Here is a 15,126-nt window from a genome sequence, read left to right on the forward strand (position 1 = left end):
AGGCTATCATGCCCTGAATTTGCAGACGACTCGTAGTAATTAAGAAATAAACCTCGAAGTTGTTCTCTTGATTTTTCTCTGATTCCTTGCCTGGGGGTCAGAAATGTGTTCTTGATGCCTGTTGTCTACGGGCACTAGAAGACTTAAATAGCGTTTTGCCTATTAACAGAAGTTGTTTGTTTGCATTTGTGCAAATTTCTCCTCCAAAGCTGATTTAGTGTTCCAGCACAGAAGGGCTGTGGGATTACGAGACTGTTAATAGATGAGAAGACGACTATATGTACCATGAAGGTGATTATGACCACAGGAAGCTTGTATCAAAATTGCTTTAGTACATAATTGTGTATAGTATGGAAACTTTAAAAGGTTATTTCCTTAAACTGTTAACAAAAATTGTCTTCTGTTATGGTTTCAGCTCCTAGGGACAAAAAACTTAAGCATGGTATCTGCTTTGTCTGCAGAATGGAACAGGAGCTCTTCTGGTCGTTATCCTGGGAGCTGAGCATCCTGTTACATTTGTGTAAAAACACATGGTTCATTGCTGATGGGAAAACAGAACTGTCTCTACCATAGAGATTCAAATAGAGCTCTCTGTTAAACAGTACTTATTAAAAACTATGACATTTTAAAGCAGTTACTATTTTAGCACTTTTAAATGTTTTGATGCTCTTCCTTACACTGGATGAGATTTGTACATTAAAAAAGAAGGGCAGAAAAGGACATTGTTTCAAAAAGATTATGTTTCTAGGGAAGCACATAGCTAAAATTGGACAGTAGATGAGCTGTATAGGCCTAAGGGACGATGATAACAGAATTAGTAGCAATGAAGATTTGTTGTTTCCTCCTTGCTGAAATAACTCGTCTGTTTTGGGGAATATGTAGATGATACTCCCTGAAGTGCAGTCTATTGTGTCCCATTTCTAAGTATTCTGAGATTATATCCAAATTCACTTTTACCCTTCTGGTAAACATAGTTAATGGGTGAAATAAAATAGCGTTGTTTTCTCTGCCTCTGCTACTTGGTCTTAGAAGTCTGTGAGAGATGTTCCACTCACCTCACTTCAGCGTGCAGGACTGTTCTTCCCTCTTGGTGCGTGTTTCTCCTCTCCAGTTCTTCCCTCTCCTCACATGCCCACCAGTGCTGTTTGGGAAGATCCCTTAAGTCCTCTTAAGTGGATAGCTATCATTGACAGAGTAAAATAGGTCTAAATAAAGAGTCATTGGGCAGTTTTTTCTAGCAGAACAGGAACAGATTCTGAGGTTGATGGATTGTAAAGTGTCATCAAGTGCCTGTTCCATGTTCATATATAGGCAACTGTGTGCTACCTAGAGTTTTTAATCTTTCTAGGTTTTCAAAGTAGTAAAATTTACTTAAAGCTATACTCAGTCCATAGATTTTCTATTACATAGAATCTTTGTTTATAAACCGAGGAAAAAAAAATGTAAATGCTCTGTGGAAGTTTTAAGCTCTTGGGGCACCTGTCAACCTTCCAAGGAGATTGCAGGTGGAAGGGGAATTATTTTTAGAACCAGGGATCTGCACTGCTAAGTAGGCATCCAATTCTGCATTTTTTTTAGTTATGACTAAAAGACTAAAGATGTCCCTTTTAATTCTTTCTCCTGACATTTCCTGAAGAGCTTTGAACTATTAGATGAAGTTCTTTGCTACAGGCAAACAGTTTGAGTTTTACATGAGTAAGGGGTTAATATCAGGGTCAGATGTAGGATTTTCCATAACAGATCAAAAAAAAATAGGTGATCTATTTGAGCGTAGTGCTTCTAGACTGCACTTAGCTAACAGCAGGGACAGAAATTCATAAACAAGAAACATTGTTTTGACTTAGATACTTTTTAGATGAGGGTAGAGATGGTGGCAGACCCAGGAGGGCTCAGTTTAGTATACAAGTCCTGTTGTTAATATAACTCTGATCTGAACAAACATATATTTATAGAGTCCAAATACATATATTTGGAGAATGTATCTCTAAATAAATTAGCATTTATTTAAATGATAAATCTAAGGGTAGATATCATTACCTAAAGAAAATATTTCTCCTACAGATGAGAGCTTTTTACTTAATAGTATTCAAAATTACAATTGTCAATTTGAATTCTGGATACTGTAGACTTGCCTGGAATTTATGTCACTGAAAAATTAATTAAAATCAGTTCATTCCTCCTTTGCAGGCATATAGACAAAAGAATTTCAAAGGATGTCAGATAAAAATTGTTTCCATAGTAAAAGGTTCTAAACTGTTTGTAGAATGAATGAAAGGAACTCAGCAATGAGTCGTTCTGAATATTTAAAAAAAAAAAAAGACTTGGAGTTTGATTGCTGCACAACAATTTCACCTTTTCTTCAGGTTGCCTAATGGAACTGAAACCCTAATTTGTAATGATAAGGTGACTGACTAAACAACTTGTGAATGAATTTTGAAGGTAAGTCTTATTTGCATAGTTGTTGAGGCAATGGACTTTCAGCCTTTTATTCTTACATATAAGAATGTCAATATGTTTTTCAGGTTTGGGTAAGAGGAAAACATAGGTATTTGTAGCCTTCAGTCACAGAGTGGTAACTCCTCTAGGAGGTGTACAAAAGAAATAACCATTAATTTCTGCAGGCCTTTGTACAACATTTGTTTATTATGCAATGTGCAACGTACTGTGACTCACAGTTCTTATATCTGTGTAAATTTAAAAAAAAAAAGGCATTGAATTAACTATCTTTCGAAATATGCAAGAGAACTGCTTTGTGTTTTGAGGGCCACTGACACAACTGCCATTATTTTTCTTCAGCACCTAGTATTTTGCACGTTGTGCAGAAAATACTTTCTGTGCCAAAACTTAAGCCTATGTTACTGAATATTTTCTTCTTCAGCAGAGGAGGTATCCATCAGAAAGTGCTGGTTGCATACCTGTGCTGTCATCAACAGAATTTGCTGCTCTTTCCCAACATGTTATTTTGACTGTTTATGAAATTATTCATGTAGTTTATGTTAAAAGGATGAATTGCTAATTCCTTTGTCTTATGCATTGCTGGGATTTGCAGTTCTGAGATTTGCCCAGCTACCTCTGTCTGCTGTTTGCAAGAAATACTCCATTATTTGTGATTTATCCCTTCTGGCGCTACTGTTAGTATTTGCAAATCTTCTAGATGGGATTCCTTTTTCATTGCTACTTGTTGGAGAGCTATGTAACTTTATTAACAGTAATATTTTGCATTTCTATCTGTGGCAACTTTTCTTTGATAAGCTCAATGTTCTTTATAAATGCTAATGGATTGTTGGAGTGCTCAGGATTTGAATTGGATGCCAGTTGTATTATGTGCAAGTTAACCAAGAGCTTAATGGGAGTTAGGCACCCAGGGGCCTTAAAAATAAACTGTTTTTAAGTACCTTGTTTAAGAATTTCAGAGAAGTCTAGGAAAGGCTTCAAATATAACTCATATCATTTTAGTCACGGGCTAACTTTCCTATTAACAGAAAGGTTTCTTGGTGGAAGACCAGGAAGGTCTGTAAAACTTATTTCTTGTTCTTTCTCATGTGTAAAGAAGTTTGTATTTCATTATTCAAACAGCATATCCATAGGCACTGAATATCCTGCTATTAAGTAGTGAAAATTAGTGATCATAAAGTGAAATTGTGTGTACTTTGATATACTTAACATCAGTAATAAAAGTGGCATTGGTACTGAATCGAGCACAGTATTACTGTGAAATGATTGATATGTTGCTTTTATAACAACATAACAGCTGACAAGACTTTATTTTCAGTTGTCATAATACTACACTTTAAAATAAATGTCCCACCCAACAATGATAGATGTAATTTGTACTCTCTTTTTGAATCATCTTCGTATTATTTTTAGGTGTTGCTTGTGCTCTAAGTTCCATCATAAAAATGAACTTTTACTTGCTTTATACTTTGCCCCTTAATTTGGGCAAACTTTTTTGTGAGTGTTGAACAGAACAGTTTGTTCGTTATTAGGTATAGTGTGTAAGAATAACTAATGCCAAATTATATTGGGTGCTTGATAATGTGTTTTGTGTTTCATTGAGTTAGAGTATCAGTAAGGTCCACTAGCTGTAAATCAGTTAACATTAAAAGAAACCTAGAGACTTTAGTTTTGGGCTCTGTAATTCTCTGAAATGTTACCCAAGGTATTTGCCTGGTATCATAAATTGAGGCATAGGCAAGCTAGCAGAAAAGATACTTAAGACTAACGCAGGTTATCAGAAATCTGACATCGTTTTCTTCATTCAGTCTACAGAGACAGTTTTTTAGTGACACCTTTGTTTAACTTTCTGCAGACTCCAGAGAGGCTAGTACAATTGCTCTTTTGAAAGTCAGCTCTGGGACTTGAGCTTGTGAACAGAGAGCAACTTCATATTTAGGAAGAAAAGCGTCCTGGTTTCAGCTGGGACAGAGTTAATTTTCTTTCTAGTCTTTGTTGTATTTCAGATTTGGTCTGAAAGGAATGTCAATAACGCATATTGGTTTGGTTATTGCCAGGGGAGATTTATATTTTTCCAATTACTTTTTTCAGCTTCCCATGGAAGCTGAGAAGGAGCATAGACAGAATGATGATATGGCCAGTGGAATATTCTGTACCATAGACATCATACTCAGTATATAAATGGGGTTAGACAGGGGGTGGGTACTCGTGATTGCTGCTTGGGAAGGTACTGAGTGGTGAGAGTGACTTCTGTCATTATTATTATTGCTATTTATTATTTTCCGTCTCTGTTAGTATTCTATTAAACTGTCTTTATTTCAACCCACAATATCTTTTTTCTCTTCCCTTTCCCCACCTTTTCTCCCTCTTCTCCCTACCCCTCTGGGGGAAGGGGAAGAACTCTGCGAGTGGCTGCGTGGTCCTAGCTGCTGCTGGGGTTAAACCATGACAAAAAGTCAAGGTTGTCAAGGCTGGGAGGCAGAGAACAACAGTGCTGAAGTTGTCCTGGCTAGCCTGGCAGGATGGAAATAAAACTACCATGGACAAAGTATTTCATAGGAGAGTGCATACACTTCTCCATACTAAATAATTGAGGGTTTAGGAATTACCATTTTCCCACAAGGTATATCTGTTTCCTGTGACTTTCTTCTGCCCTGCTGTCTTTGCTGTATAAATTATAGTGATTAGGTAGTAGATATTTGGGGGACATGGAAGGAAAGAGTTTTCACTTTTCCTGCTCCCTCACCCAAACCACATTTTTCTGATTCTTTCTGTAATCTAGTCCATAGTTCATTCTGAGCCTCTCTTTACAACTCTAAAGGCTTGTGTTCTTCATTCCTATTTCCTGATTTTGGTGGAAAAAGAATGTGATGTAACAGACTTCTTTTAAGCTGAAAAGAAATGAAGTTTTATGTACATCTTAAATGTAAGTAGTACTTTTTCCTAAAGCGGAGAAAGGATTCATTTACATGAGACTAAATTTGGTTTAAAAGAGGAGATGGAATTCACTTATTAGACTGTTGTTACCACTTGCACGTTAGAACTGAAATGTATGAACACAAATGCAAAGTGTCTGTCATCTTCTATGCCAAAATTCCTAAATTTCTTACAATGTTACTAAAGAAGTAAATATTTAGTTCTGTTTTCTCGCAGACTTTGGGGGGAGACACTGGCTGACTTCTAATTAGTAAAAGTCCTCCTACAGAACTGTAAAAGGTATTCTCAGTCTTTATCAGCTTTTAATTTTACATTATGCAAGTGACAATGGCCCACGTTGTCATTAGCCTTCTGCTTGTTTGCTTATAAGCATTTCTGAGCTCATATTCCTTTCTATTTTGTGTGAGTAATAATACCCTTTTTCTATAAGGAGATTACTTTTTCACACTTGCTGTTTGCTTCCTTTTTTGTTTCATAAATTCAGTTAAAGGCAAGATTAACTTTGTAGTGAGCCGCCCTTTTTCTCCCAGGATTTTTTTTTCACGTATACTGTAAAAATTAAGAGGAGTTTTATGCAGTGTTTCATGGATTGAAGTGTTAGAATTCATATAGTGATTCCTGCTTTCTTTGTGCATGTATGTAAGATGTATGGTTCTAAGATATTTGCTTGCTACTTGGAATCATAGAATATTTTGCATTGGAAGGGACCTCTAAAGGTCATATAGTCCAACCCACCTGCAACGAGCAGGGGCATCTGCAACAAAATTTGGTTGCTCAGAGCCCCGTCCAACCTGACGTTGAATGTTTCCAGGGATGGGGCATCTACCACCTCTCTGGGCAACCTGTTCCAGTGCTTCACCACCCTCATTGTAAAAAATTTCTTCCTTATATTTAGTCTAAATCTACCCTCTTTCAGTTTAAAACCATTACCCCTTGTCCTATTGCAACAGGTCCTACTAAAAAGATTGTCTCCGTCTTTCTTATAGGCCCCCTTTAAGTACTTAAAGGCTTCAATAAGGTCTCCCCAGAGCCTTCTCTTCTCCAGGCTGAACAACCCCAACTCTCTCAGCCTGTCCTCACAGGAGAGGTGCACCAGCCCTCTGATAATTTTTGTAGCCCTCCTCTGGACCCGCTCTAACAGGTCCATGTCCTTCTTGTGTTGTGGGTCCCAGAGCAGGACACAGTACTCCAGGCGGGGTCTCATGAGAACAGAGTAGAGGGGCAGAATCACCTCCCTTGACCTGCTGGCCATGCTTCTTTTGATGCAGCCCAGGATACAATTGGCCTTCTGGGCTGTGAGCGCACATTGTTGACTCATGTCCAACTTTTCATCCACGAGGAAGAAAATTTTTCCTGTTGATGAGGCACTGGCACAGGTTGCCCGGAGAAGCTGTGGGTGCCCCATCCCTGGAGGTGTTCAAGGCCAGTCTGGATGGGGCTTTGAGCAGCCTGGTCTAGTGGGAGGTATCCTTGCCCATGGCAGGGGGGTTAGAACTAGATGATGTTTAAGGTCCCTTCCAACCCAAACTACTCTATGATTTATCCTTAGCTGACTGCAAGCTTTGAAATAGGTAGGTACTTATTTCTTCTTTCGTGGATAAAGGATGTGTACTGTGTGAAGCATGATGCTTGCTTAGCTTTTTGTAGGTTCAGGTGTAGAAGTAGAAGAGCTAAATACAGGTTAAGCAATTTTTAAAATTTGTTTTCTCTAAAGACAAAAGAAATAAAGGTGATTTCCTGAAGAATGCGTCTTATCCACTGTTATGGGTGATGTGCCAGATCTTCTCTGCAGTGCTAGGGAGTAACCAGCAGCTATCTGGTAAAGGTTCAGGTTTTAATGGAAAACTTTATAAAATTTGACATTTTGTGTTGCTACACCTCATTTCCTAACATAACTTAGTTCCATTCCTCAGAGAATGGCTTTATTCTAGATTAAAGATGATACAAATTTTCATAGGAGAGCGGGATCAAATCACTGGCTGAAACCTTGCAGCTATACAGAAGCTTTATTCCCTTTTCTGATTGTTTACTCAGTACTACAGCTCCCTAAATTTAGTGTATTAGGTTGAAGAGAGAAACTACCAAATGCTTTGGAATGCATGAGCTCCCGGCTGCAGAGCTGCGGAACAGGAACGTACAGCTGCTGAGCAGATGATGTGCCAGTTCTGTTAGGCTTGCTTTTGTTCTTGCTGGACTGTGGGACAGGGCAGGATGCCCTTCCACTGTGGCATTTCTTACAATTACTTACTCAGAAAATACCAGGCTGGACATCTGCATTGTCAGGCTTCAGCTGGTTTGCTTTGTCCTGAATTTTCTGGGAAGTCGTTGTACTGCATGTGTGTAGCCAGTTGTGTTTTGTAAATTGTACAGGGACTATTTTTCAAATGTAACCTTTATTAAATATATTTAAAACAAAAATCCAGGAAATGTATTTTGAAGAAACACATCTGTCCATCAGAGGTAATCACTTATTTACATATACATGGATATCTTATCTAAGGATGTTTCAGATATTGCAGGAATTTCACAGTGCTGTTTAATTTACAAATGTCAGTGTATATGCCTATATGTTAATCTATTTGACTTTCTGCTGAGAACTCATGAAAGATGGTATCAGACACTGATTCATGATTGTACTGAATAATTTTTTTGAAAAAACTTTCATTGCACATATTGTGTGACCAGCTGCTTTCAGAGTTGGTAAGATAGAAGCAACAGAGACTTACTCTTACTCTGTGTTTATAGGTAGCTCTTCCTACATGGTTGATTTGGACCGATTTTTCTCTGGAGTATTTGAGAGACTTAAGCCAAATGTGCCATCTTCTATGGGCACTGTTGAAACAGCTAGGTGGCAATGTTCTTCTTGTTTCTCATCCTTGTACTAGTCCGTGATTAAGATGTTTATTAATAAGGAGTAGTACCGTGTAGATTTCATACAGAGAATTAAGTTAATTAAAGTAGTTTTTCAGAAATAGTGATCTCATTGAGATTTGAGAAGGAATCTGCCTGTAAAACTATCTATACTTGTTGCATATACGCTAGCTAAGAAACTAAGCTAAGAAAAAGCTAAGACTGACATCATAGTAGTCTTCCATTCTTTTAATTAGATCTGTCATATCTGGAAGTCAAATTATGTATTTTAATTTTTTTTTTTGTTAATATAGTAAAAATAAGGCCTGAAATATCTTCTAGTAAAAATGTGTTTGTTTATTCCAGGTTAATTTTTTGATTAACTCATAGTTGTGAACTTTTCAATTAATGTGCCAGTTGGGAGAGGTGTGATAAAAGAACCTATAATTCCTTCTGACTTACCTCTCAGTGTTATTCATTACTGGCTTTGTCTGGTTTAAGTCTGGTCTAAAATGGCAGATGAAAAGTGGAAACACATCTCTATTAGTTTCATCTCAAGGACTGAAAAATACTGCAGTCTTCTTATAGGGAATGCTTTTTTGTCTATATGTAGCTTTACTATATAGCCAAGCAAATCACTGTTAGTATGGAATGAAGAAGAACAAGTCATTATTGTTTGTTACAAGTTGTATTTGTTCATCTTAATTTCCCACAGGAACCTCACTGGTTTTATTAGTGGCATAGGAAATGGCTGCAAATGAAGACAGGAGTTGGGTTTAACTCCTTTACGTGTATGTGCTGGGCTTTAGTGTAAGATTTTGTCTTCAAAAAGTGTTAGCAGTTTAGGTTTTGGTAAAACCAACAGCTTCTGAAGGCAATGTACAGTAGGTGATTTTTCTGCATTCTTGTAGACGTCATATTTTACCAAAATCTCCTACTCTGTAATGAGAGGATATAATTAAATCTGTGTAGGCTTTGAAGGAATATGGTATGTAAAGCTTTCATATGTATTTACTTCATTATAAGATAATTAGGACTGTGTTTTTCATTCATATCTCTCAAACTATGGTTTCTCATTAAGAATATTTCCTGAAACTATGTTCTAAACAAATTTCTGTAGGTGAATTATTTGGCTTTAGGAGAAGAACATTCATAGTAGTCTTTTTGCAGTGATTATAAGAGGATGCGTGAAATCTTCTCTATTGTCTTTATATTGTAATGATTATACAGAAAGAAAGAGAATTGTTCAAAGCAAAATTATTTTTCTGTATTCTTGGATTAGAGAACTTTTTCCGTTGAAAAAATCAACATGTCTTCTATTGTGCATCAGTTATTTAAACTGTTTTAATTACTGAAAAGAGGTGAGGCTTGTGTTAGGATTTGAAGGTAGTTAAAATTGTTGTTTTGATTTCCAGTTTCTAAACTTTCGATACTTGCTGAATTACTGTCACTTCTTACGAGAATAAATGTTAAAGTATTGGTTGAAACACAGGGAGCAATGTTTGTGCAGTGTCAGGACATGAAAAACAGGCCTTATTCTTGCCGGAGGTACTAACAGGCAGGACTGCTGGAGCTCTGCAGGCAGCTGCTGCTGCCTGACCCCTGGTACCCGCTCCCTGCCAGGAGAGAAGTAGGTATCTCAGTAGTCACAGGGCTTCTAGGTGTTGTTTCCTAATGATATTTTGTTCTGTGCTGCACGCGGCATTTTGTTTGTTGGAAATTTTGAGATACAAGCCCAGTTTTTCTGACTTTCTTGGTTAATCCAAAAGTATCCAAACTATCAAAGTTAAAATGGAATTATTCCTGAACCCTTGAATTGAAACTAACTTTATCAGTGACTCTTTCTATTAAAAATGTGATTTGTTGTACTGCTTTTTGGCTGGGATATATTTACTTTTCTTCACAGTGGCTTATATGGTGCTATGTTTTGGATTTGTGTTGAAAACGGCATTGATAACACATGGATGCTTTAGTTATTGCTGAGCAGTGCTTGCAGAGCCCTAAGGCCTTTTCTGCTTCCCACTCTTCCCCACCAGCGATCCGACTGGGGGGGGCATAAGAAGTTGGGAGGGCATGCAGCTGGGACAGCTGACCCTGACTAACCAAAGGGATATCTTATCTTATAGGATATCTTATACCATATGATGTTGTGCTCAGCAGTGAAAGCTGGGGGAAGAAGAAGGAAGGTGGGGGGGGGGATACATTCAGAATTATGGCATTTGTCCTCCCAAGTCACCATTATGGGAGATAGAGCTCTGCTTTCCTGGAGATGGTTAAACCACCTGCCTGCGATGGGAGGTAGAGAATGAATGCCTTGTTTTGCATTGCTTGTGTGCACAGCTCTTGCTTTAACTTTTAAACTATCTTTGTCTCAACCCACGAGTTTTCATACTTTTACCCTTCTGGTTTTCTTCCTCATCCCACTGGAGGGGAGTGTACGATCAGCTGTGTAGGGGCTGAGCTGCCTACGGGGGTTAACCCATGGTGTTTGTTTTGTCATGGCGTAATGGAGTATTTTTGTATTTATTTTTTAATTATAGATTAAAATAAGCGTAACTACTATAATTCAGTCTTCACCCAGCAAATTAAGGTCGTCTTTTATGAGACCAGATCATTTAAAAGTTGTGAAGGTCTAGTATTTTGCATTTTCGTAGAAATGGTGTTTCCAGTCGCAACTACAAGCCAGTCCCCTGGCTCCCACATGAAGTTTTAAAGATGTTCCAAGACTTTTATACTAGGAATGGTGATTTTGCATAAAGGCAGGTGCTGCAACTTCCTTCCTTTGTATCGATATTGATTATTTTCAAATTTTGATTTCTTTTTTTTGGTTTGTTACTTTTTTGTACAAATCCAGCAGTTGAAACAATCCTAGTTTCAGTGACCACGTATTGGTTAAATCACTGTTCTACTTGGGCTTTATTGAGATATTGTGAAATTAGTTACTGTAACCCTTATTCCACCTAGTATGCTACTATTTTAGACAGTTTTACAAATATGCCATTTTGAAAAATAATGGGAAAGTTGTAGTTATCATTATTGGAATCTTTAAATGTCCCTTGCATGTTTTACAGGGGATACATGTGGGACGTCTCCTAATGCAATGGCTCGTTATTATTGTTTGTGTTTCTGTACTAACATCAGTTCTTTACAAATTATGTCTGTCTTTTTCCATCATATTGAATCCTTATGAATTTCCATATACCAAAATTTTGCATACATTGAATTTTGGAAGCAATCGTTATGATATGAAGGTGTCTTGTGGAATAATAGGCCTAATGGGGGAGGGGGGAGGAGTGTTTTGTTTTGAGTGTTTTTTGTGGGTTTGGTTGTAGTTTTTATTTTTTTTGAGTTCTTTTAATCAATTGTTGCTTGGAAGCTGGCAAATTCTTGGAATTAGAAAGTTACATGTTGTGTGACCGTGCCTGTTGCTTTACTATGCCTTCAAACCAGTGGTAAATTACAGTGCCACTCTAAGTACATGTTAATAATGTTATATTCAGCACACCAAGAAAGAATACCCTTTGAAAATGATTTTATTATGCAGCTGAAGATTTAGGTTTTACTTTGATATTCTTGCAACTGTTTGGTAAGTGTATTCTCCCCAGCTGAAAAATCCAAAGGGGGAAGAAATATAAGCGCCTGTTTTCCTTTCTTCTTCCACATATTTGATGAGAGCAGTCAGTCCTATTAAGAAGGAACAGAGGTCTGGTTAGCTTATTCTGCTTTTCAGACTGACAGCCAAAGAATAGTGTATCATGGGGTTTTAAATTACCCAGAAACAAGCTCTAGTGCAAAGCATTTTTTTTCCAAAATTTGATTCATTATTCCAATAGGCAAAGAAGAGTCTGCAATTAAACACAATCTAATGAGCCTATTAACAAAAAGCATATTTTATAATAAAGGTAAATTTTATGTGAGACTGTTATATGAATGTGTTAATAGTAAATGAGAAGATGCACTGAAGTCTACCTTGTTTCTAACAATTTGTTAGTAAGAATAAGAGAAGAGTTGCTAGAAAGGATGATGTTTGCATTTTTATGTCATAACTCTGTGCCCTGGAAACATGAAAGGGTTTTTATCAAGAGCCCCAAGGCAAGGTTTTTGGTAGCGGTCCTGCTAAATCAAACCTAAAAATGAAGCACAAGTGAACTTGTACTCCTGTGAGCATAGGGAGAGAGTCTGCATGCTCTATTGTACCAGCATCATTGCTAGAAATATTGCTGCATGGAAAAGTGATTTCTCGGTCACTTTCTTTAAAAGCAGGGAAAGCTGTGAGCAAATACACCGTCATTATATCATGACAGAGTAATAGCGCTTCTGACAATGTTTGGCTGTCTCATGTTATCAGATCATCCAATTCATAAACAGCGAATGGGCAGAAGATACTTGTGTCGTAGAAAGAGGCATGGGTGTACTCTCTTTGGTTTGTTTGTCTTTTTTATAGCAAGGTTATATATAAAATATTAAGCACATAAAATGAGGAAATGCAAAGAAGTTAGATGAAATTAGTTTCTGCTTTCTTTTTAAAGGTTTGCGCTAAATCCAGTCTTGAAGTCTTAAAGTTCAAGCCACTGAATTCCAGTGTCCCAAATAACTTCAGTTGAATTATGGCAAGTGAAACATAAAGTTACAGCAGTGAGTTTACTGTGATTTTTAAATTGTATGTTACTGTGGAAAAAATACGCTGCATTTGGTTCCTTTCATTTTTTTTATTTTATTTTTTTTTTTGCAATTCTATGAGGCAGTAGGGGGAAGATGTTTAGATAAATGTATGCTAAATCAGCTTTACTGCTGATGGCACTAGTTTGCTACATTTGCTACCAGATGAGGTTGCAGTAGTAAGTTTCAGAATAACTTTGAAAACCCTTCAACGGTATTAAACAGCTAATTATTTTTAAAATGTTGGATCCAGCACCTTCTGATGTCAGTACAAAATGATGGGTTATCATTCTGCACAGTAACTTCTGTGCATACATGGAAGTTCTAGAGAGGAGAATGTTAAGATGACAGGGTGGGGGGTTTCTGTGTTTTTATTTTGGGTTGTGGTTTTTTTTTTTTCTTTTAACTTCTATTAGGACAGATATTGGGAAGTGCTAGGACTTATTTTAAAATTTCTAACATACTACTTGTGTTGCAACATTCTTTGAACCTTACAGTTCGATAACTGTGTAAGCCTTAGATGTGGCAATGTATTTGTGTATTCTTCTAAACCATGAATCAGAGCAATTTGTGTTTCTTCTTCAAATGTATATTTTGTCTGATTGTTTTTAGTAATGTTTAGGTGTAAATAACCTCAGGGTGGGTTTTGTTTTTGGAAATATGTTATTTCTAGAAAGCTTGGAAGATACGTCTATGGGTATTTTAGGGAGGTAATATGTTTGATTTATTTATATGTAATTGTTATTATATGCTTCTTGTTGGCTGAATGTTTTTACTTAATATATCTGAGTGCTTATGAAAATGAAGAGCTAATAGCATTAACAAGAGTCTGGCAGAGTGTATACAGGCCATCTCTATGAGTTTCTGGATTCTCTTCTATGCATGGTCTTCTGCCCGAGCCAACTCTCCCTGTTCCAATTGTAAGCTTCTCTTTGAGCACATATTGCTAATCGTCCTGAACCGAGCCAAATTAAATGGTGTATTTTTAATGAGAAAAAGAGTTTGGATTCCTATCCATATGCTTCAACTGATGTCAAATCCTACTTTAAACAGATGCTGACCTCTATATTACCAAGGCATAAGGGCTAATTATGCTTGAACAAATTTTCAATTTCAGCCATCTATAAGGAACTGGTTTTTATGTTTCCAAGTGTATATATATTTTGTTAGATCAGTATAGCATACCTGTTAAATTTGTCTTAGGATGTGTCAGGCTCAAAATCCAATACCTTGAATGCATGCTATTGAAAAGAAGATAAAGCTAAATGTTCTTAGATTTGCACCTCTCTCACCTTTTCCATTTTATATTTCTGCTGGAGATTAATCATCAGGAAGATAATTGTGCTTTCTGCTTAAAAAGTCTATGTGGTCTTTTTTCGAGAAGCTTATCTTCTAGCTCTTAGCCAGTCCTTCCCTATGTATCAGTTACAAATGGTTCAATCTGGCATTAGTAACTGGGAGAGCTGGTAGCACTAGCTGTTATCCACAGAAGGCTTTGAAATTATGCAGACGGCCATATCCTCTTTCCTCTCCTTCTTTGAGTTAAAATGTGTAAATGTAAATCATGCACGGTTAGGATTATTCTTTAGAATGCCTGTAAGTAGCTCTTATGTATAAATCAGTTAAGAGCTTGAGGCATTTATGTGGAAAGGATACATGTAAAAGATTCCTGAGTGTGCTCTCTCTGACATCTTCTTTTTCTTTTCTTTTTCCTTTTAGTTAAAATTATTGTGTAGAACCACGTGTACCTGTACAAAGTATATCATAAAGTAAGTGCAAAAGGCTAAATAGGTGATCATGAATGATTCAGGGTGGTAGAGCATCTGGCCTGTAATGAATAGTATTTTACTTCATATGAATTTCTGGTTTAAGCTTTGTTTTAAAGACCAAGTCTGCTTTTCTGGAAGTGCACATATGGCTAAGTCAGAGTTCACAGATAAAGATAGTACAACATTAGGGTTTTAGCTGGCAATGTTGATAGTAACAGTAATATGGGTAAAGCCTGTCATACAGATCCTGTAACACTCCATAATCTGAGAAAACATAGAAATCAAACTTGTAGAACTGAATTAGAGATGTGTGGGTATTAAAATACTCTATTCACTCCCATTTAAACGCAGACCATCTGTTGTTTCCAGATGTACTGCTTCCTGCAGCAGTATACTGGGAATGCCATTATAGCATCAACAAATCTTTTTTTTTTTTTTTCTTTTCTGGTTCTGTAGC

General features: G+C 36.9%; 1 protein-coding gene across 8 annotated transcripts in view; it reads left to right on the plus strand.

Moving 5' to 3' along the window:
* TENM1 (teneurin transmembrane protein 1) overlaps positions 1-15,126 on the plus strand; it is a 942,055-nt gene that overhangs the window by 615,921 nt on the left and 311,008 nt on the right. Inside the window, exon 1 of one of the 8 annotated variants that reach the window (XM_054214862.1) lies at positions 2,378-2,439. The exons of the other annotated variants lie outside the window; for them this stretch is intronic. The gene's annotated coding sequence lies outside the window, so the exon portion shown is untranslated. Of the gene's footprint in view, positions 1-2,377; positions 2,440-15,126 lie in introns of those variants that run through there. 8 annotated transcript variants of the gene reach the window in all.

The sequence above is a fragment of the Rissa tridactyla genome, chromosome 9 (genome assembly GCF_028500815.1).
Source record: "Rissa tridactyla isolate bRisTri1 chromosome 9, bRisTri1.patW.cur.20221130, whole genome shotgun sequence".
In the NCBI taxonomy this organism is placed as follows: domain Eukaryota; kingdom Metazoa; phylum Chordata; class Aves; order Charadriiformes; family Laridae; genus Rissa; species Rissa tridactyla.